General features: G+C 35.6%; 1 protein-coding gene across 2 annotated transcripts in view; it reads right to left on the bottom strand.

The window, feature by feature from the left end:
* Positions 1 to 403: 403 nt before the first annotated feature.
* CA8 (carbonic anhydrase 8) overlaps positions 404 to 20371 on the bottom strand; it is a 99664-nt gene continuing 79696 nt past the window's right edge. The window contains exon 9 of one of the 2 annotated variants that reach the window (XM_050802269.1): positions 404 to 7925. The gene's annotated coding sequence lies outside the window, so the exon portion shown is untranslated. The remainder of the gene's footprint in view (positions 7926 to 20371) is intronic. The other variant, XM_050802270.1, reaches the window with a different exon arrangement.

The raw sequence follows: 20371 nt of genomic DNA, 5'->3' as shown, positions 1-20371 counted from the left end.
GAGGCAGTTCCCTTTCTGCAAAACCATCATAAGGGACTTCACTAGACTTGAAAGTGATTTTTTTAAGAGTTCCAAATATTTTTCTTGAGTATCTGGAACAATTTCATATGAAGATAATTTCCATAAGTGAGTAAAAAAATGAAAAAAAGATCATGTATATTATAGTTTCATATTAAGAGATTATTTCATTCAAATGAGATTCATTCAAAAAGCATTTGCAAGAAAATTTATTTAATATGACTAAAATTACAAGGGGTCAGCTTTCATCTCAGTCTTGTGCTATAATACAATAGATTTCCTGTATGCCATAAAGAAGTATCTTCATGTTATAAAAGAAAATGTTTTCATGCCATGCATAGACCTCGATCTGCATTTTTGAAAAGTCCCTTTGGGCCAGATTCTATTATGTTTTCATAGGAAAATTCCTGTTGAGGCTGACTGAATTCCAGTGTAATTTGAAAGCAATTAAAGTCCATCAAAGGAATGGTAGTACAGTTATCCTGGAAATGAATCAGATCCAAAAAGTGTAAAACAAGCTAGTCTAGATCTTTGGAGCGGCTCTAAGAATTTTCTTAAGTTCTACTGACTCACTACAGTCACTGTTCTAGTGCAGGAAAAAGCTTTATCACAGGCTCCACTCAAGTTTCAGACGTGGAAAAATTTCTTCAAATTCAATAGCATCATTTCCAAATGGGCATTCTATATAACCTGAAGTGCAAAACCTCTAGTATGCTTTATTAAAACTTGATCTAAATCTGATATAGCACAAATTTCCAATTAAAAACCTCTGCATCTGTGTTGTTTTTGTTTCCTAAAAATGTTTGAAGGGTCAGTCACGTCTCACCACCTCACATCCTCAGTGAGTGCCAGGTAAGAGTTTCATACAAAAGTACCACAGGAAAACAGCTCCACACAAAGGAAGGAAACATTAAAAAAAAAAAAAAGCTATTTCCTTGTACATATCCTTAGGGCTACATTACATCACTGGTGGATAATGCCTCATCCTCTTCATAATTCTTTACAACCCAAGATTATAAACTATATTTAATAGCCTGCTTTTCATCAATCAATATTTGCTATATTAGTATGTTTTAACAGAAACAAGTGGACAGCATTCTAAGGAAAATGAGGTTTTTCTAGGTGTCTATTTTATAACTGTGCCATGTTGGAGTTGTTCGTGAAGACTTAAAAATCATTAATTGGCACATTCTAATTAATTGTCTTTAGTTAAAATATAGAAACAAAATTTCAGAGTAATTAACTCAATAAGTTAACGACTAATATTAGGTAATGTCAACTTCATTTTTATATTAAGAAACATTCCCTTTTAAACTTTAAGCTATCAAAAAGCATGAGCCTACCCTTAATTATGATACAAAATTGTGAAAAATATGCTTACTCAAGAGAAAATTCCAAAAAAGGAGTGATAGCCTGACATTTTGAGTAGTGTACTATCTTAAATGACAGAAAACTACATCCAGGATAGCTGTGTGAGGATCTCCACAGACTTGCTCCCCAGTGAAAAAAACTGTGGAAATTAAAAAAATAAATAAATAAGTGTCTGAAAACTGTCTTAAGGGTATACAGCAAATGAAGAAACATTTACTCAAGAAAATCTACTAAATCTCAGTAGGAAGAGTGAGAGTATTTCATCTGAGCCACAAATTCACTGCCTCCCTTCTTCTACCCCAATTTAGTATGATTAAAATTCCACTCTTTGGGAAATATGATCAAGAAGATGGGGCTCCCTCTTCCCTCAGCTCCCAGTCAAGGGATACTAATAGGTTGCAGTGGCTAAATCTCTTGGGGCTGTGACCCAGAGGTCATGAGCCCTTTTCCTTTACCCAATCCCCACTAACAGAGCAGAAGTTCTATGTCTAATCCTGCAAAAGGGCCCAAATACAAGTGAATCAGATGTGGAGCCATTTACGTCCCAAGGCATTGCCAAATACAATAGAGTAATTAACTAGCAACCAGTGAAACCTCACAGGTAGGTGTAATACCAATGGAAGCAAAGAGCTTAGCAGAAAAATCAAGGAAAAAGACAAAGAGAGTCCTTAACCTACCCTCATTCCAGAGTGACTTTGCAGAGCAGGCTAAGAATGTTGGGGCCTTGATCACCCTGACCCTGACTCACTCATATGGTGGAGGATCCATACTGGGAGAGGCAAACCATAAAGACCCGAGGCAGTAGATACTCAGAGCCCTATTTGCAGAGAGGAATGTCACTCCAAGAGAAGCAAGCCACTATTCCAACCACAGCTCCCAAGGTGTGGCTCAAAGATTTTGCCAAGGGCAAGAGGCAGTCAATAAAAAAGAGCACGAAAGCTCTACCCAAATGAACTGACTTTATTAGTAATAGCATATGGAAAGTTTAAGCCTACAGGTTCTCTGGAAAACAATGAGGATTTTTGAGGCAGGTAATTAAGAAGAGGCTTATTAGCTAAATAAGGAAAACAAGTTAAACTGTAGGCCAGGTAGTTTATCAGAGATAACTAAGGAAAGCTACAACCAAGAAGAACCCCCCCTAGGGTCAGAACAAACCTTAAAGACTGGCCTCAAAACTAATCCTGCAAAAGAGCCCAAGTATAACTGAATCAGTTGGGGAGTGATTTATGTCCCAAGGCATTGCCAAAAACAATAGAGTAACTAGCAACCAGTGAAACCTAACAGGTAGGTATAATACCAATGGAAGCAAAGAGCTAGGCAGAGAAATCAAGGAAAGAGACAAAGAGAGCCCTACTAATTTACTGTCATCCCAGAGTGACTGTGCACATGCCCAGGGCAGTGCTCTCTGAGAAACCGCATTATACAGTTCACACTACAAGAGTAACAGACTCAATTAAAATAGTACAGCCACTGGGCACGGCGGCTCACACCTGTAATCTCAGCCCTTTGTGAGGCTGAGGTGGGTGGATCACGAGGTCAGGAGTTCAAGACCAGCCCGACCAACATGGTGAAACCCCATCTCTACTAAAAATACAAAAAAAGTAGCTGGGTGCGATGGCGTGCACCTGTAATCCCAGCTACTCGGGGGGTTGAGGCAGGAGAAATTGCTTGAACCCAGGTAAAGGAGGTTGCAGTGAGCCAAGATCGCGCCACTGCACTTCAGCCTGGGCAACAAAGTGATACATTTTAAATAAATAAAATAAAATAAAATAAAATAGTACAGACAAGTCACTGAACAAATAATCAAAAACAACAAAAGCCCCAGAGAGGTGGTGTAAGATGGGGCAAAAATGAACAGAAGATCAGAGAAATATGAGACTGTATTAAGTGCATTAATACATGCACAATGCGAGTACCAGAAGAAAAGGAGAAAGAAGTGGAAATGAATATTCAAGGAAATAATGGCTCAAACATCCCAAATTTAATTTTTTTCTAAAAAAAAATCACTCATCTACATACCCAAGAAGCTCAACAAATTCCAAGCAGAATAAACACAGACTCACACCCAGATACATCATAGTAGGAATTCTGGAGGGGGAAACATTTTTTTTTTTTTTTTTTTGGAAAGCAGAAACAGAAAAAGGATTTGTCTTGTAGAAGGAAACTTCATTAAGCTTTCAATAGCTGGCATCTCAGCAAATGCTAGGAAAGCAAAACCAAAAACAGAAACTTTTCACCAGGAGTTTTATATTTAGCAAAACTATCTCAAATAAGGTAAAGATAGTCCACATAAACAAAGACTAAAGATTTGTCCATATCAGATTTGCCTTATATAAAAATATACAAAAAAAGGACTTCTGCCTGGAACGAAGTGACCCCAGATATAATTTGAATCCATCCCCAAAAAACAAAGGGCACTGATAAATGTAATTATGTAATTATAAAAGACAGCATAAAAGCATATTTCTTCCTTCTCTTATTCAAAGAGCAACTGTATAAAATATCATGTAACAGCACTTTAGAGCCAGAACATATACAAATGTGACATATTTGACAATGACAACACAAGCAGGTAAATAAGAACAAAGAAGTAGTGGAGTAAGAAATGACACCAGATGGTAACTCAAATTTACAAGACAAAATGAATAAAACCAGAAATGGTAAATTAAAAGCTTACTAGAAGAAACTCTATAAATATAATTTGTTCTCCTTTCTTTGCTTCTTTAATATACATACAAGTATATAAAATAAAAATTTTACAAGTATTGTTGGGCTTACAGCATGTAAGATGTAATATGTATAACAATAATAGCACAAAAAGGGAGAAGAGAGTTCACAGCTATTTAGTAGTAACTAAATAACTCACTGTAATATATTATAAATCTGAAATAGATTCTGATAAATTAACAAGTATATTATGTGCCCTTTAGCAACCACTGAGAAAATAAACTCAAAAAAGTGAAAAAATCATTAAAGAAATTGAAATATTATGCTAGAAAATATTCACTTAACTAAAAAAAAAGCAATAGAGGAGGAATAGACAAACAACAACAAAAAGACACAAGACATGTAGGAAAAAAAGTAAAATTGCAGACACAAATCCAATTATATCAACAATAACATTAAATGCAGATGGGTTAAATAATCCAATTAAAAGGCAGAGACTGTCAGACTGGCTTTCAAAAACACAAAAATAAGATCCACCTGTCTACAGGAGACACATTTTAGATTCAAAAATATAAATCAGTTGAAAGTGAAAAGATGAAAAAGGATACATCATACAAACAGCAACTATAAGAAAGCTGGAGTAGCTATATTAATATCTGACAAAGTATATATTAAAATTTAAAAATGTTACTAGAGATAAAGAAGGACAAGTGTCCCAAAATGAATGTAGAAAAAAACTGACAGAATTGAAGGAAGAGATCATTCAACAACAGTCAGAGAATCCAATACGCTACTTTCATAATAGACAGAAATAGGCAGATCAACAAGGAAATAGAAGACTCGAACAACACAACAGGCCAATACTATAGACCTAACAGCCATCTACAGAACACATCATCCAAAAACAGTACAATAGATACTCTTAAGTACGCATGGAATATTCTGCAGGATAAACCATATGCTAAGCCAGAAAGCAAACCTCAATAAATTTAAGACTGAGATCATATAAAGTATGTTTTCTGACAACAGAAAAAAAATATAAACCAATAACAAATTTGGGAATTCATAAATATGTGGAAATTAAACAATGCACTCCCAAGTAACCACTGCATCAAAAAGAAATTAAAAGGCAAAGTATTTTCTAAGACCTTGAGATGAATGAAAACAAAACATAGCATACCAAAACTTATTGGATGCAGCTAAAGCAATGCTCAGAGGAAAATTTATAACTGTTAATGCCTTTATTCAAAAAAGAATTCAAATCAATAACCTAACCTTCCACCTTAAGATAATGGAAAAGACACAAACTAAATATAAAGCAAGCAGAAGTTAGAAAATAATAAGATTAGAGCAGAGATTGATGACATAGAGAATAGAAACACAATAGAGAAAACCCCAAAATCCACTTTGGTTCCTCAAAAAGGTCAATAAAATTGACAAGCCTTTAGCTAAACTGACCAACAAAAAAAGAGTAAACTCAAATTATCTTAATTGCAAACCTTCTGACAACAGTATTACTTTACACACCATCAGGTACATTAGTTACCATGAGTCAGAGGCACTTACATGTGTATAGGCTACATGAAAAATCATTTCAGTTTGTTGCCTTATTAAATTGTTTCATAAACAAAACACACCCTAAATTAAATTTCAAGATCTATGGCATTTGTCATTAATTCTCCCCTACTTTTTCTTTGGGAGATTCCTTCCCCAGTTACAGGGTCCATCACATAGGTTTTACTTTTCTTTCCTATCACACCATTAAAACAGATTTGAGATTAGTTGTTGTACCTTTGTTTACTGACAAACTACCTTTTAAATTCATTCCTACAAAAGCATATTATAAACAGTATTCATATTCTGAATCTGAGGTAACTGTGGAATTAAAGGATTTTCCATATAAACAATATTAAGCCTCCAAACAATCTCACCAATGGAAACCATGATCTGAACCAAGTAGTTCATTTCAGTCTTTTACTCAGAAAACATACAGTAAATAAATTCAAATTGCTTCAATACACAGACATAAACACACACACACACACACACACACACACACACACACACCTGTGAAAGGTGAAATCCGAACAACTAGACGTTATCCTGAAATTCATTTAATTACTATTTGTTATTATATTTGTTTATTTTGTGTATTTCAGGGACTGATGAAAGGAGACTGCAAGCAGCATCAGAAGGCTAGTCCAAGAACAATCCCTGACTGTTCAGCACCAACCCGATCAGGAGTGGAGAGGCTGATACCTGTACAGTGTTTTGTTTCAGAAATGCCCTATGAATGGCCTCTCATTCATGGAAGGCTTCAGATCTAGTCTTTTGATGTTAATTACAAATAAAGCTACACCGGTGCAGCCAATGTTTGGCATGTGAGTGGTAACAGTGCCAGATGTAAAAATTTTTGTCACAGTTTTCTAACCATGCTTTGCCATTTCCTCATTGTCGGACACTAGGAACTGTTATACACAAGGGAAGTCCAGGACCTCGCTCTGCTTTCAGAGGCATTGCCTGGTGCTGCCCCCATGTGATCCAGGGCTACCAACAGATCTCAGGGCTACCAACAGATCCCTTACCAAGCCCCGACTTTTCCTCACACTGCCATAGCCTTAGTCCTTTCTCTTGCTGCCCAAGACTAGACGATGAACCTTCTTTGCTTCCATTTCAGGGATATCTGGTGTGATTTGCATTTGTAATTAATGCTTCCATTATTACCATCTCTACTCAACACATCTAAAAACTCTGAACATATACTTATTCCACCTGTCTTCTATTTCCATAACTTAGATATTCTTCATCACAAAATCCCTCCAAACTAGGACTACGTTTTTGAAGTCATTCATTTTACAATTATAACAACAATAACATTTATTGTTTGCTTTGTGCCAGGCACTCTACTACTTTACATAAATTATCTCATTCTGTCACATCTAACTGCAACTAAATATATGCTTACATTTGCTAGTAGCACCTAAAATAAGGATATTGTTGGTCATCTTTAAAGAAATGTCTTAACATACTAAAGAAGTAGAATCAATAGAATAAAATATTTTTAAGTCTTACAAAGTATACAACACTAAAGTAATATAGGATACCATTAAATTTATATTTCTATTTATGGAAAGTAAAGCTATTCCTGGTACATGGTGGTGACCTTCTTTTTATCCTATTTCTTATACCTTTCTCAAATTCCTATAAACCACAGCTTTGAATAGGTCAAATAAATATAATTTGATTCATACATTCAGTTAAATCCTTTAACTATGTAGTAATACATAAAGTGAGTATTATGTTGCTGCATTAACACCAAAAAAAATGTTTCCCATGGCAATCCAGCCTAATGTTAATTGTGGTATGGGTGCTGAAAAAATAAAATGAGACATAATTTTACTAATCATTCACTTTACATTTTGAAGCTCTTTGCTGTTCTTAATCAAAACTCTTAATTTATTATCAAGAATTACACTAGTTTTAAAATGAGTTAATTTTCTGTTGGAGACAGGAAATGAAGAACTACTAACACTGGGAATGTATTTTTCCTTTCTCAATATTAACACATGATATATATTCAGATTAATAACAACTCTGGAAACTAGTTTCATTCCCTCTACACATAAGCAATAAACAGTACGTGCAAATATGAATCCTAGCAGCAGTAACGTGGATATGTAATATAGGGTTTCTTTGGAATATACAGCCATTTCTAATATTTCATTTCAGCAAGTGTACAGGCAACCATCACAGACATCCATCAAAGCTGGATTAGATGAAGACAACGCAGGCTTTGAGGATAAACTGAAGGTGCAGCTCAAAAGTTTCCTTTTCTCATCCAAGGGCTCTATAGGACCATTGTCTTCCTCCTTTAGGCAAAAAAAAGAATCAATTATGTTACTGATATTCTTCCACAGCAGACCGAAAGTCTTTTTACAGTACAAGACAGTAAAAACTAAAAATTTCATACGAAAACGTAGAAATTTCAAACATATCTTCGTGCTCATTTGTTATCTCTGCAATTTTTCCACAAAATTTTCCACAAAATTTATTTCTATGGCAGACCTATTAATGCAGAATTTCACAGAAACAAATACTTTCATCCAAAATAAATAATGCTTGAACTATTTTACAAACAAAAAATTTGTATATCATGTCAAATAATAAATAAAAATAAAGTTTTAAATTCTTGTCATTCATTTTGCATATAATAATCACAGATGGATGGTAACTCAAGAGCACACAGACCCCTTCATTCCTAATTCCCAAGTGACTTACAATTCTATTAAATAAATAAGAAATGCAGAATATATATATATGACAATAGTACTTGTTTGAGATAACAAATAACGTGCTTCTCATATAGGAAAACAACATCAGCTAAGACTTTAGTTCAATGATACTGAACTTTTCGATGTTGAACTAGCATTGCCAGCAAAGGCAGTGGGAAACTTGCAGTCTTATTAGTTGCCTAAGGTAGGTAATAAATCTCTATCAAAATTTAGAATGCATATACTTTTGGACTTGGAATTCTAGGAACTTATAATAGACATATAATTATCCAGTCAGGATACAAAGAGTCTGTATGTAAGGACACTCACTGCAAAAAGAAACTGGAAACAATCTAAATGATCTCTTTCTGGGCAATGTCCTTTGGAAAAAAAGAACAAAATAATACAACAAAATAAACAGCCTCCTTTCCTTAATAAATCATATTACTATGCAGTATTTCAGGATTATGCATATATAGTACATATGTAACTGTGGACAGACCTGCACACACACAACATATATATATACACAAACACACACACACACACACATTTCTACATATGCATACATATATAAACAGATACATATAAATATATAGAATGTCTGGAACAATTTATTAGAAAATATTTATAATGATGGGTTACGTATTTCCAAACCATCTATTTTTTTTCTGCTCCCACTCTACCAGGACCAAACTACATTTCAAATATGATAGTCAGAATAAAATCTTTTTAAACTTTTTAATCTTTTTAAATTGACAGATAAAATTGTAGATATTTATCGCATCAACAAAATGTTTTAAAATATATACACATTGTGAAATGGCTAAATCAAGCTAATTAGCGTGTATATTACCACACATAGTTAAAAATCTACTCTTCTAGCACTTTTCAAGAAAGTGACATGAAACTGAATATCAAACCGTAAAATCACAGCAAATCAAGAGTCAATGGGGCCTAAAGGTCACAATGTATGAATTTTCTGCAAAAGGAAATAACCTGGGGTCCAATGTTTCCCAAACTGTGTTCCATAAAAAACTACAATGAATCCATGTTAAAAAAATATTGTAGCAAATCCATGTTAAAAAATATTGTATCAACTCTGTTAAAATATGGTTCTTTAATTCAAAGCCATCTCAGAGGCTCTAATATGCTGATGTGAATTGCAAATCTCCAAAAGGAGGATATTAGTACATCCAGGTTCTCCAGATATACATGAACAGTCACCTCTTGATTTAACACACATTTTGGAGGACCAGTGCACTGCAGAACTCATTTGGGAGAGGCTGGTCTAGAAGCATGTATCCTAAGTTTATGAAATTTCATTATAAATAATATATGCAGCCTTCTAAATATTAAGCTACCATGGCACAAAACATGAATAAAAGATGGGTAGGTAAATACACAGTCATTCCAATCATACAAGGTCAGGTCTCAAGCCAAAGCAGAATTTAACATTTCGTATACATCCACAGTGCAACAGATGCACATACATGTTAGTGTCCTATTCATTTTTGAAGCTCTCAGGGCATGATTCAGGGGGTTCTTGGTAGATGCTGAATGAATTCTAATTTACCTACGTGTAGAATCTACTGGTGAATTTGCACACTCACTCAGCTGAAATCTCCCTCACAGGGGAAACTCAATACTCTATGCTATTGAGCTTTTCTTACTTATATATTTTTCAAAGAAATGACACCTCCCTATGCCAAGGCTCTCTGAAGATGGTCTTTATATTAGCTTTACCTTCCTCAAAAATGTACACTTGATCTTGTTTACTGCAAATACCAGATTAACTGAAAAAATGTTTCAATCAATCACAATCTGGGGTATGGATGTGGAATGAAGGAGAACCAAATCCAAATCCTAGCTCTTCTATCCAATTGCTGTAAGATTTTAAGCAATTTACTTGCCCCTCCTGAGACTCACGATAATATCTACTTCTTAGGGAATGTGTGAGACTGTAATGACAGCAGATATCATGTGCTGAGCATAGTACCATGAGTAATAATTTTGGTTGATTTTAAAACCATCTCACTAGCTAAAAATTAAACTACCATACTGTACCCCAACATAAACGTGAAGTATGGCCCATCATTTTTATGCCATGTGTTGGAGATTTACTTTTCAGTGTTTTAGAGAAAGTTTTCACAGGATAAAGTAATGCTTGGTCTCATCTGTTCTGTATTCCCAAGCTCCAGCCAAACGCCTGACCCAAACCACTCAGAAAATGTGTGCGTACATGCATAAAAAGTGCAACAAAATAACAGTAGCAATTGCTATTTTTATTTGTATCAAAATTATGCATGCATATAAACACTTAAAGTTTTTAAGTGTTTGTTATGAAGCTATCAGTCACTTCTCCTATGTGTCACCAATTTCCTTCTCCTTAACTCTTTCAGCTGATTAACACTAGAGCGCTAAATGGCATGATTGTATTGCTACCTTTCAATTTTCTGTTTCAGTATTATACATAAATTTTTCCTATGGAAAATGAAGATTTGACCCTCTTTCCTCCTGTCAACATCATGCACACACACACACCCCCCACCCCATTTCTTTCCCATCTTCCCATCACCCCATCCTCCAAATATGGCTATATAGACAAACTTCTATTGTTGTAATGATGTTAAAGTATTCAGAGATGAACTACATGTGTTAATTTTTCTTTTCTGCACAACATTTTGTTTTCTCTGGAGTGATAAGTACCTTGGGTTTTTCCACCTATGTATTCTATGTACTCATAACTAATTCAATGCACAAATACCTACCCATTACCTAACTCTCCTCTCAAGAAGTGAAGATATATCATGCATTGTATCAACTTCACCATTCCTGAAGAACTCATCTAGAACCTTCTCACCTGCTCACATCTGGACTGACTTGCCTGGTTTGCCTATGATCTCATTCCACTGCTATTCTGGGCATTTATTCATCCCCTTGGTTTTTCTCCTTTGCTGGCTCTCCTGTTTCCTGGATCCCACATCTTTTTTCTTTGGCTTACTCCATTTTGGTGTGGCATTATCAAGTAGTTTCCGGGAAATAAATATGTGATGGCTTTGATATCTAAAAATGACTACTGTAACCACACACTGGGTTAAAACTTTGACTAGGTAAGGAATTTGGTGGACTGTAATTTTCTCTCAGAATTCTGAAGGTCATGCTCATTGCCTTAGCTTCCCGCGTTGCTTTTGAGAAGTCTGGTATTCAAATTCCAGATTCCTTGATTTTGACATGTCTGTTGCTTTGGTTTCTGCCATTCTGGAGTTTCTCCCTCCATGTTCTGAACTTTCACAATGATGGTGTCTTGGTGTGAGTGTGTTTTGATCTACTGTGCTGGGAATTCAGTGGATTCTTTCAATTTGTAACTTTATGCTCACGAGTTCTGGGGAAATGCTTTGGATAATTTTGTTGCCTGATCCCTCTCCTTCACTTTCTCTGTTCTCTCTCTAGCTTATTATGTGGATGATGGACCTCTTAGACTGATCCTCTAATTTGCTTACATTACTGTATTTTTCATCTTTTTGCCTTTTGCTCTAATTTCTGAGAATTTTCAATTCTGCCTTCTGATTCTTCTGTAGAAGTTCTCATTTCTGTTTTTGTGTTTTCAGTTTCAGTTTCCAAAAGCTCTATTTTCTAAATATTCCTTTTCTTAATGGTACCCGGTTTTTTTTTTCCGTGGATGCAATTTCTTTCCTTACCTCTCCAAATAGACAAGTGACAATTTCTTGGCAGCTTTTCTCTTCTTACAAAGTATTTATGTCTTTTAACTCACTTTATTGTCTGATTTGGGTTCTTTCATTTATAGTTCTTCTTCAAATATCTATAACTGTTCATATCTGGGACTGGCAAACAACCACTACAACAAAACCAGAGTGGAGGCTGAGGGCACAGTGGAGGTCTCTTTATTACACAATCACTACCGACTGAGCCTGTTGGTCCACTTCTGCAGAGAAGTCACCTGGGCTGGTCAGACCCTCCCCAGAAGATACTTCCAGCTTCATCTGGAGAGTAGGGGCCTTTCTGCCAGTGTATGGGAGGATGACATGAGGTCTGAGGATGTTATTTACTCACTCAATTGTGTCTGTGTCCCCTAGTATAGAGTCTCTCACTTCATCATCTCCAGAAGACAAGTATCTCTGGTCTGCCAAGGCTTTGGAGGGGACTGAGAGATGAAAGTGCTTCTTAAATAGCTTTCAACCGATACAGATGACTTTAGCCTCCTTTTACTCCAGCTTCCAGATGATATCTGTTGCCACCGATTCCTGGGAATTTGAGAGATTCTATCGTGCTAACGGGTTTGTTCCTCACATCTGCTAAATCTGTTACAAGACCATCTGCGTCCAGCTTCCAAAGTATTGTGGCTGTTGTCTCCTCTCTTGTTTTCTGTATCCTTGTGAGTCAATGCACTTAAAAAAAAAAAATCTTTCCTGTTATTTTAATGCAGTCTGTGGTGGAAACAAAATTAATTGCCTATCTTCAATTGATGGTCGTTATTTGAAACAGAAGTTCATTTTTATGCCTTTGTGTACTTTCTAAAGTTCCTACAATAACTATATTACTTAGTAATCAGAATACAAATTTATTTGATAAAACAACCTAAAGAAGTAATACTTTGTATATATAAAGGTAAAGCTGGCCTTCTCCCTTTGAGATTTTCTCCAAATATTCATTTATCTACGTCTAAATAACAAGGAAGCGTACTCATAAAGAGAAATTTTCTATTATACTATGATCATTGTTCATAATGATGACCTCAAAGTATGGCTACATCCTAAGGAGTCTTCTAAGCCATCAGCTATTTCAATAAAATTATAGCAGATGCCATCTTTCACATGACTTTTTCTTAATCTTGAATTATCTTTTATGAAGAGGCCCAAGGGAATGAGTGCAAAGCAAATCACTACTGGAGAATTTCCTGAAACGCTACCAAAAATAAAAAAAATCACGTGTACACACACATCATACTCCTCAGAGACTGCTGCAGGTCACAGTACTAATGTAAGTTCCAGTAATTTTGGCTCAGCTCATTGATAACTAACTAAAGTATCCCTCTTTAAGTACAGTTTTCAGTGTAAAATCTCCTAAATAGAGTCGTTTAAGAAATAGCAATATGCTAGAAATAAGAACTTTCCTCTTCAGAAGGGGCTCTTTCTCCTGTACACTAGTGGAACACTTCGTCAGGCAGTTCGCACACGCTGCTCTGACCTGGAGTTAGCTGTGTGTCTGATTTACCCCTGACACTAGGCTGTGAGCTATTTCAGGGGAAAGCTGATCTCTGGTTATTTTCACTCAGCCCCTAGAATACTGCCACACACCAAACAGAAGGTTAAAAATAAATGCCCTTCCATTACAAGCAAGGGCATATAGACACCTTCTTTTTCAACATTCTCACCCAAGACAGCATCAGGTCATGAGAAGGAAATAGAGAAAGGAGAAACAGGAAGAGGTCAGGAGTGTCAAACACTTTTGAAGATTCAAAAGAGAAGAGGGAAACATGCCACTGGATTTGGAAATAGAAATCCAAGCACATCAGACATTTTTAAAAGGGTGCCGGATATCACTGTTAATTATTTAACGTTATTCTGGAGCACTAGATAATGAAATGAAATAAAATCAGAAAGAAGGAGATAAAACTTTCATCATCATTGGGTGTTATCAGTGTCTATCTGGAAAATTCAAAATAATCAGCAGAAATCTTACTGAAAACTATATAAAGGTTAATAAGCAAGCCAGGGATAAATCTAATCCACTGTTTTTTCAATAAAAAAATTAACTAATGGAAAAATAAATGGAAAAATCTATCATTAGTCAAAATCTATAATGATAATAGTAATTGCTCATATTTAATGCTAATCCTCTACAAAGCACTGTGATGTGCATTTTACCATAGCTCATGAAATCCTCACAACATCCCTGGGAAGTTATAACGCTTAGTATATCCACCTCATAGATGAGGAAACTAGGGCTGAAAGAGAATCAATAGTTTGCCCAAGTTGTGGAACAGCAAATAGAGGTGTTGTGTTCCCCATCAAGGCATACTCCAGCTGACTCCAGAGCCCAAATATGCAAGTCGGGATAAATATTGTGAGAACAGAGAATTATAAAATGTATGACAGACATAAAAACTTTAATAAGCATAGACCTATGCATTTTTCCTTGATATAAAGATTCAACATTATAAGGTATTAATTCTCCTTAATCACTCTATACATATAATGCAAATTAAAAATCCTAATAGGATTCCTTTTTCTCTTTTATTTTTGTCTTTCATTTTCTTTTTCTCAACCTCTCTTTCTTTTGCTCTTTATTTCTATCCTTCTGAGAAAACGATTTTATGGTTTATCTGAATAAGTTAAACATGTAAAAATAGCCAGAAAAATCCTGCAGAAGATACTAGTAAAGAGGGTCTTGTCTGGCCAAACACTGAAATATATACTAATGCCACATACATTGTGGTCAATGCACATGAATAGACAGATAAATGGAACAGAATAGGAAATCAAGAATAGAACCAAGTATTTACAGGACATGATGTAATGCAAGGAGCCATTTTTAATGAGATTGGCAAGGATGAAAAATTTCAAATGTTCAACACTGATGAAGGTGAAAAGTATAGTCTGACACATAGTTACTGGGAACGTAAACATAGAACTCTTCAGAAAAGCAATCTGCATATGTATTACAATAAAACTCTTTGACCCAGTTATATCATTTCTAAGAATTTTTTAAAGGAAATAGGTAAGTTAACCACAGTATTATTGATTACAACTCATCAAATTTTGGCATATACTTAAAAGCAATGTATGTAAAACCATTTAAAAAATAACTTCAATGACATGAAAAGATATATCATCAAGCTGATTGAAAAATAGCATGCACAGTATAATCTCAAGGAACATTACATATCTACATAACCATATGAGATACAAATATAAAGAGAGGTCAGTGGACAATCATAATGATAAAGGTAACATTTTGAATCCTTAACAAAATGTTAAGCACTTTAATTGCATTATCTCACTGTTATCTTCACAACCACCCTATGAGGTAAATACCATTATAGCCTTCTTTTAAGTGATGAAACAAGAGACACTTATCAGTTAACGTTTTTAAGGTCACACAACTAATTACTGGTGGAATCACAATGGAACTCGAGCCATCCCCACTGTGCTCCACGGCCTCCATATCCATTGCAACCCCCAGTGCTGGGGATGCTATCACTAACAGGAGAGTTTGAGAGACGTTTGCTGCTGCTCCATTTTATTCTGTACTGTTTGAATATTCTACTATGAACATGTGCTATATGCAGAGACAAGGAAACAAAAAGCAAAGAGAAATCAAAGGTGACCTTTGCCACAGCAATTTCAATAGGTAGAAGGAGATGTAAACTGAAGAGTAAAAAGATGAGAAAGAGATGGAGGGCATTTTGAATGACTGGTTAAAAAAAAATGGCAAAAATGCCTTCTATAAAATACCCAATCAACAGTGCAAGCACAAATTAGCATAACCTTTGTAGAGGGTACTTCAGCAATATGTTATGAAAAAATGACAACAGATGTGTTCTTTCTTCCCAGGAATGTAATTCCTAGGAATTTATCTACAAGAGATAAGAAGGCAAAGACAAACACAGTGCATAATGTTCTGCACTTTGCTGCTGTGAAATGTGGCATAGTGAAAAGAGCTCAGCGTTGGGAGTGGGGCCCACTTGGGTCTGAATTCTCTCTGCACTTTACTGGCTGTGACCTTCAGCAAGTTACTCAACATCTCTCAGCCTCAGTTTCTTCATCTCTAAAATGAAAATAAAAATACGGACCTCACAGGATTGTTGTGAGGATTAAATGAGACAAAATACAGCATCATGTCTGAAATATAAAAAAGCATTTGTTCTTTTTGTTTTCATCACTCACTAATATGTGTAACTTAGAATGAATAAATAAGCTTTGATCAAAACTCAAGGATAAATCATAGAAGTCGGTAATATTTTAAAACACTAAACTTAGCTTTTAAAGTTATTCAGAAGTAAACCTGTGTTAGGATACTTTGACACTTTCTCAATCTCAATTAGCACTAAACTAATTAGCAAAACTGTTTTACACACTACAGTGAGTCACAGTTTTCTTCCCTCTTCTCTAATCTCTGGTGAGTTGTAAGGGTGATTGACTATCTAATTACTTCTCAATTGAATGCACATATTATACATTTTTCACTAGTTCAAGCTTAATGTTTTTAGTCCAGAAATCAAAGTCAATGAAATTAAGTTGAATTGGGATTTGGGCAACTATTATAATGAGAGAAGGTTTGTATTATATCTAATTATAAGTAAACGTGTGTTTTAGCCTTATTTCCTATGGAAATATTTCAGGTACAGGAATGTTCCATACACAACTAATTTAGATCATTAATAACACTGTTATCTTATTTGTCATCCTTTATTCCTCATTACAGTGATTTTATTGCTAAGATCCACTAAATGTAATTATTGTTTAAAGAAAAGATGCCATTAGAGAACCATTGGTTGTACCCATACTAAAACCCGAATGAACATTCATATCTGCAAAAAACTGCCTAAGTTTCTCTGCAACATAAAGGTTATAGGAATTTTCACAGGCTGCTAACAGAAGGAAAACAAAAATCTTGGAATGCTTCAAATAAATCCAGTTATATTCATGAAAAAATGTTTATTTACAAAAAACTAAAAATATTACCAACAAAATAGTATTCCAACTCAGTTAACACTTTACAGGTAGAATCTCTCATAAAAGATTTTTTTTCCCTTTGGGCATTAGGCAGGAGTAAATGCTGAAGGAGATATTATCAGACAACAAAGGTTTATTGCTTCAGTTTTCTTTTTTTTTCTAGGTATGCGGAGCAACCATCTGGAATAATTTAGTTGAAGACCTCTTCAGGCAAAAACTAGATTAAGGAACTTCTTGAGATACAATTCCACTCCATGCTCCTAAGATGTCTCTGAAAATACATTCTCTGGACAAGCCCTAAAGACATTTATGAGTTCCTAATAAAACTCATAAAAGAATGACCATTAAGAATTCAGAGCAATAAAAGCAGTAAGAACTCAGAGATTCTGAAGGGTAAAAAGAAGCACTGAAACGGAGAACAGACCCATCTGAAACCAATGTGGTTTTATAGTTTTAACAATTAATTTATTACCTGGTGTTACCTGGTGGCAAACTTCTTGATTGGAGAAATCTCCACATTATCCAACACATATTTCAGATTCTGGGCATTATCTAGACTATTTTAGATAATCTGGGCATTATCTAGTACTGGGCATTATCTAGATTATTTTAGCTTTGTATGTAATGAAAACAAGTTTTAACTGCAATGTTTAAGTAAAACTGAAGTAGCCCAAAGGATGAGGCCAATCTATATGTACCAACATAAAAATATCTCAAAGACCTTTAGTTAAAATGAAAATTTTTGTTTCTAGTATATTCTTGTTAAAAATATTTTTAAATAGCATGTTTCTCACCCTTCTGAGGGTTGTCAATGTTTACTTTTCTCTTACATGGTTTCTTCTCTAACCTGAACTTCCATGTTGAAATCTTAACTACTAAGGTGATGGGGTGAGCCTGAGAGAGGTGATTATATCAGTCATGTGGGCAGAGCCCTCATGACTGGATTACTGCCCTTATAGAAGAGACCCAGGAAACCAGTGGGCCCCTTCTACCATGTGAGGACACAGTGAGAAAGCAGCATTCTACAAAACAAGAAAAGGGCCCTCACCAGATACCAAACCTGCTGGGGCCTTGATCTTGGACTTCCTAGCCTCTAGAACTGTGAGAAATAAACGTCTGTTGCTTAGATGCTAGTTTATGGTATTTTGCTATAGAAGCCCAAATGGAAAACATGTAACCCTTTCCCTTCTTTGGGAGATGGCTTCTACCCGCAATGAGAGTGTCTGGGTAAATTACTCCACACTACCATAATCCTTTCCTCACCCTTATGTAATTTCATTTCCATGCTGAGATTTTAGATTCTCTAGTTTTTGCCGTATGTAAGCAATTTGCCATAATAAGCATCAGAACCATAATCTATATATAAATGAGATAAAAATATTAACAAGAAAGTACATCAGGAGATGTCAGTAATTTTATCATGTTTCTGTGTTTCCTCGATAATTGGTAACACCTAGCTACATATCAGTAGATCTAACGTAGATCAGTTTTCCAGGGCCCATTTTTAACATACTTCATACTAACTAGCTCAGATATTTAAATCAAATGCCAATAATACCACCTTATTTTGTGGATGACAATAACAGACCACCACACTCCTCCCCATCAATTTCATCACTCCCACTGTGCTCAGATGTGGATTCAGAATCCTTCTCAACACTCTCCAGACAGCTGGTACCAATCAACCGGAGCTGGCATGCAAGTTTGAGTGCTATATGTCATCTTGTCTTTTATTTTATTACTATTTTATATCTTTTATTTTATCATGTACTTAATCTTGTATTTTATTATCTTGTATTTAATCTTGCCATAACAGTCCTATTTAGAAGAGAGGGGAGATGCTCTTGCAACAGTCAAGAGGAGATGATGCTAACTTTATGGGTTGTGATAACAAACGTGGAAACACATATATGGCTTTGAGAGCTATCAGAAGGCAAATCTGCAGAACTTCATGATAAATTGGAAATATGGGGTAAGGTAAAGAAGAGAGGTGTCCTGCACGACTCAGGTTTCAAAGAAAACTGGAAGAGAGGCAGGTCTGTGAAGGAAGACCAGAAATTCAATATTGTATATGTTGAGTTTGAGATGTCTTTGACACATCCAAAAGAAAAGTTCTACAGACAGTTGGGCATTCAATTCTGGAAGTTAATTAAGAGACCTAGTCTAGGAATGTAAATGAGTCACGTGCAGTTAGTGGTGACAAGCTGTGAGTATGGATGAGTTCACCTACAAAGACAGTCCCAAAGGCTGAACCATGAGGACTCCAACATTAAGTAGCCTCCTAAAAGAACATTTGTGCAGCATGCAGAGGATGAAAGGTGGTGCAGACAGAAAGAAAACTGGGTATATGGACACCAAAATAAGAGTGTGGCAAGAAGGCAGGCAGTTTCAGAAGCTGCTAAGAGATCCAGTAAAATGAGGTCTAAAAATGCCCCTTAAAAGTTACTGCCCTTAAAAACTTTATCATTTTTTGGTGAGGAAAATAATGAACATTCCTTTTGTCATGTCATTATATAACAATAAAATACTTAAAATATGTAAAAGACAACATACAAACAGTCACACTTTCATAATTTCCAAATAATTCCAAGCTAAATATGAAGTTCACTTTTATTTAATTGAGAAGTATTTATTTGTAAGGTACTAGATGAGGCTCTAGATTGGTCAACTAAGTTTACTTCATTATTTCCTTTTTTTTTTTTTTTTTTTTTTTTTTGAGACGGAGTCTCACGCTGTTGCCCAGGCTGGAGTGCAGTGGCGCGATCTGGGCTCACTGCAAGCTCCGCCTCCTGGGTTCACGCCATTCTCCTGCCTCAGCCTCCTGAGTAGCTGGGACTACAGGCGCCCACCACCGCGCCCGGCTAATTTTTTCTATTTTTAGTAGAGACGGGGTTTCACTGTGGTCTCGATCTCCTGACCTTGTGATCCGCCCACCTCGGCCTCCCAAAGTGCTGGGATTACAGGCTTGAGCCACCGCGCCCGGCCTACTTCATTATTTCCTAACCTAGAAGTTTTAAATTTCATGTTGTACTTTAATGCAAGTATAATCATCTCCTTGAAAGCTGAAAGCTGTTCAGAATCAGAATTGACCAACGTAACAAAATAAATATCTGAATTTTAAGGGCATTATTTTTAAATGACTGTTTCCATCAGTTTCATCGGTTGTATTTATTTTTCTTTATTTTTTATTTTTTATTTTTTTGAGACGGAGTCTCGCTCTGTCACCCAGGTTGGAGTGCAGTGGCACAATCTCGGATCACTGCAAGCTCCGCCTCCCGGGTTCATGCTATTCTCCTGCCTCAGCCTCCCAAGTAGCTGCAACTAATGGCGCCCACCACCATGTCC

The sequence above is a fragment of the Macaca thibetana genome, chromosome 8 (genome assembly GCF_024542745.1).
Source record: "Macaca thibetana thibetana isolate TM-01 chromosome 8, ASM2454274v1, whole genome shotgun sequence".
NCBI classification, from domain to species: domain Eukaryota; kingdom Metazoa; phylum Chordata; class Mammalia; order Primates; family Cercopithecidae; genus Macaca; species Macaca thibetana.
The sequence above is the reverse complement of the archived record's forward strand: the minus strand, read 5'-3'. Positions and strand labels throughout refer to the sequence as shown.